Source organism: Salmo salar, unplaced genomic scaffold (genome assembly GCF_905237065.1).
Source record: "Salmo salar unplaced genomic scaffold, Ssal_v3.1, whole genome shotgun sequence".
NCBI lineage: Eukaryota > Metazoa > Chordata > Actinopteri > Salmoniformes > Salmonidae > Salmo > Salmo salar.
In genome coordinates, this window is record NW_025548922.1 from 82,501 (window position 1) to 87,188 (window position 4,688).

The 4,688-nt window shown below is 33.2% G+C and overlaps 1 non-coding gene across 1 annotated transcript; it reads right to left on the bottom strand.

Moving 5' to 3' along the window:
- Positions 1–38: 38 nt before the first annotated feature.
- Positions 39–157, bottom strand: LOC123733996 (5S ribosomal RNA). Its single transcript, XR_006764339.1, has one exon. It is a non-coding gene; the product is annotated as a 5S ribosomal RNA (ribosomal RNA).
- Positions 158–4,688: the final 4,531 nt, after the last annotated feature.

Here is a 4,688-nt window from a genome sequence, read left to right on the forward strand (position 1 = left end):
TGATGAAATAGTGCAAGAGCACACCCTCGTGGACAAAATGCTTACAGCACCTGGTATTCCCAGGCGGTCTCCCATCCAAGTACTAACCAGGCCCGACCCTGCTTAGCTTCCGAGATCAGACGAGATCGGGCGTACCCAGGCTGGTATGGCCGTAAGCGAGAAACAATCTCTTGCTACAACATATATAGTCAAAGTGAGTGTGATAAACAGACATTGCATTTTCACCAATTAGATAAGCAGCTTGAACTTTGTGTCACTGAAAAAGTAGAAGAAATTACAAACACTGTTCCCATCACTTTTTAGCACAGGTAGTTGGATAAAATACAAACTTTATTTCCTTTCATCATTTGAACAGGGCAAAGGAGCACAAAGCACACACAAGCTGCATTCAGCAACAATATTCTTGTTTGTCTTATAAATACAAGGCAGATGCTAATTGAAAACACAAGGAAATTTGATCCTATTAAAAAGGCAGGAAGCTGCATTTAGTCAATTCATCATTAAATGCTTACTACAAGGCAGTGTTGCTGATGAAATAGTGCAGGGGCACACCCTCGTGGACAAAATGCTTACAGCACCTGGTATTCCCAGGCGGTCTCCCATCCAAGTACTAACCAGGCCCGACCCTGCTTAGCTTCCGAGATCAGACGAGATCGGGCGTACCTTTTTTTTTTATCTTTTATTATGAAAAAACACATAATATTTACAATATTCAAACAATAATAATAAAAAAGGATGAACAATTCATCCTTTTACAAAATCAAAAAGAAAAGAAAATAAAACCAATTAATAATTAAAAGCAAGTTTTCCATTTTGATCAATTTCGATAAAAGTGCTCCCCCACACAAACAGTTTTTCAAAATTACATCCTCCATATTTATATATTAGTTCAATATCTTTCTCTAAAATACTTTTAAATAAAACCTCCACACTCACAATTTTCCCTTCATAATGTCCTAAATTCCTTCTTTGTCTTACAGCGTATCTAGCATGGCTAAGAACAAAATTCATCAAATTAATATTAAAAACTTTGCTTTTTCCATTTATACCAAATAGAAACAACCTCCTCCACTCAACCCCATTTACAATATCTTCTCCCCAATGTTGTTCTAAAAGCCCCTTTATAAACTCATGAAACCCTTGTAATCTACTACATTCAATAAAAAAGTGCATAAAATTTTCCACCTCCGTACCACAAATATCACATTCTCTTTTAATGTCTCTATTTATTTGATGTAAAACCACGTTCGTAAAAATCCTATTATGTTTCAATTTAAAATCATTATCTTCACATTCTATAGAATTATATTTGACATTGACATTCTTCCATATTGATTTTACATCTATATTTACAAATACCCTAGACCACACTTTTTCTGAAGCAGGAGCTTTTATCTCTCTTAAAATACATTTTTCATAAATCTTTTTAACTTTCAAACCTGATAAAACATGTTTCTCCCCATTACTTTCATAATATAAAACCGGTAAACCCTTAGCTCTCTCAACCACCTCTGTATTTATTAAAAGCACCCATTCTTCAGGAATACACCCTAAAATTCTCTTATACATATTATCTACTGTAGTTTTGCTTATTTCATCTTCCACTTCACAAACATTATCATAAATCGCTTGTACAGTAAGGAACCCTGGAATGACCTCGTATAAAATATCCCCAATCTGTCTCATCCCAGCCCTCATAAAATATTTACAAAACAACATCTTATTATTATATTGTATCTTGGGATTTAAGAAAATTGGCTGATTTAAAATATTGTCTAAAATGGTACACTCATAATAAATATTTGGTAAAAACTCCCCCCAAGCTTCAAACACTTCTCTATAAAACAATGGTATATTACTTAACATTTCTTTTTCATGCACATCAATAAACCATTGTCCCCCATCCTCCCAACCTCCTGCAAATACTCCTTAAAAAATCTTTTCCATCCATAATCTAGTTCACCATATAAATATTTCCGTACCATTTTAACTCTAATTGCTTTTTTCCTTACATTTAAATCCACCAACTTCAAACCCCCCCTCCTCATAACCTGCAATCAATGTTTTAAAAGAAATTTTCGCTCCTTTCCCATCCCATAAAAAATCAACTAAAATCGTATTCATTTCAGATAAAACCCATTCTGGTACATCTAAAACGTTCATGACATGAATAAAAATTGACATCAGCAAGGAATTTACAACAATTACTTTCCCTTTTAATTTCAAAGCCCTCCCCCTCCACATATTTACTACCTTCCTAACTTTGTTTATAACCCCACTCCATGTCAGATCCCTAGCTTCTTGTTCCTTCACCCCTAAAAACACACCTAACACCTTAAAATAATCATTTACCACCTTAAAAGGAAAAGTCCCCTCATTATTCTTCCCAACATACATTATTACTGACTTCTCCATATTCACTTTAGCTCCTGAGGCTTTCTCATATACTTTAAAACACTCCATCACCCTTTTAACACTTCCCTCATCTCTGACTGTAATTGTGGTATCGTCTGCATATTGATGAATTAAACTAAAACCTCCTTGCGGAGTCTCTACACAATTTATAAAATGATCTTTTTTAAGGTATGCCGCTAAGGGTTCTACCGATAAAACAAACAATAAAGCTGATAAAGGGCACCCCTGTCTCACTGATCTCTCAAGAATAAAAGAATCTGTTAAAATCCCATTACATTTAACCCTACTTTTAGCCTTTCTATATAATAATTTTATCCATCTTATAATTCCATTTCCAAACCCATACTTTTCCAGTACCCTAAACATAAAATCATGTTCCACCCTGTCAAAAGCTTTATTAAAATCTATACTTAAAACAATTCCCCCTATCTTATCGCTATTCATTTTATTTATCACATCTCTAAGTGTAGTTATGGTATCTGCTATATCTCTTCCAGGCACAGTATAATTTTGTGTAGGTGCTATAATATCATTTAAAACCATCTTCATCCTATTTGCCAGTATCTTAGCTAAAATCTTATAATCTGAGTTTAATAAACTAATTGGCCTATAATTTTCTAGTTTCAATTTACTCCCCTTATTTTTATATAAAATCGATATCAGCCCTGTCACCATGGAATCTGAAACAGTATTATTGTCTTCCATATATTGATATACTTCTAATAAAATAGGTGCTAAAATACTTTCATACATTTTATAAAACTCTGCAATTAGTCCATCTACTCCAGGACTTTTATTTATTTGTAAACCCTTAATTGCATCTTTCACTTCATCCATTGTTATCTTCCTATCACACATTTGCTTATCCTCAACACCAATTTGCACATCAACACTACTTAAAATCTCTTTTACACACCCCTCATCCACCTCCCCTTTCTTAAATAAATCCTTATAAAAATTCTGTACCGTTTCTAATATCTCCACATAATCATTTACCACTTCACCCTTTACATTTTCAATCTCACTAATATATGATTTCATCTGTTTAGTTTTCTCTAAACCAAGAAAAACGACGTACATTTCTCCCCTTCTAAAACATATTTTGCCCTACTTCTTATAATTGCACCCTTACACTTATCTATTTCACATTTGCTCAATTTTTCTTTTAAATCTAAAAACTTTTCAATAGTATAATCAGGATCACTATCACATTTCTTCATTTCTTCATTCAATTTTGTTCTTAAATAATTTTCTGCTCTTGTCATCCTACTCCTCTTCTTCCTTGCATATCTAATACTAAAAACTTTTATTTTTTTCTTTAACATTTTCCCACCACTTGCACTTATCATTCCCTTTTTGCTTATCCTCCATTTCATGTTCTATCAAAGATTTAAGTTGTTTCCCGTATTCCTCATCACCTAGATACCCTGCATTCATACACCATATTCCCCCCCTTTCCTTTCCTTATCTAACCCCACCGAAAATGTTAACCCAGCATGATCACTAAAAGTTGTAAAAATATATTTAATATCCTTCATAAAATTCCTTAACCCTTCATTTACTAAAACCAAATCTATCCGTGTCTGTTTCAATTCCCCTAAAACCACCTGCCTTCTAGAAAATTCTCTCTTATTAGGATTCTCCTCCCTCCATATATCAATTAAATTGTTTTCAACCATCATCTTCCTTAAAACCCCCCTAGATACGTCACTTCTAAAAATAGCTCCCCTTGTCATATCTAGTCTATCCATTTTTACATTAAAATCCCCAACTAAAATACAGTTTCCCTTGCACCATTTCGCTAATTCTAAAAATAAATTCCTTCTCTCTATTTCATTATTCGGTGCACAAATATTTATAATCCTAAAAACCCTACTCATATATTCAAAATCTAAAATTAAAATCCTCCCATTATTATCATTATATATCTTCTTCGACATTTTCTACTACATCCTTCCTTATTAAAATTGCAATCCCACATGAATTCCCCCTACCATTGTTTACATAAATAAAATCCCTCCATATTTTCTGAATTTCTAAAACACACATATTATCCCAGTGCGTCTCTTGAATACATAAAATATCAGAATTCTTTATGTGTACTATTCTATTAAATTTTCCTATTGTTCTCAACCCATTCGCATTTATCACATTATTGTTACCATTACTAATAAATAATAAAATTATAAAATATAATTTCATTATCCTCTACCTTTTATCCAGTCTTCGCCTCACTGTGCGTGCAGATGCACTTCACCTGCCTGCTACCATTC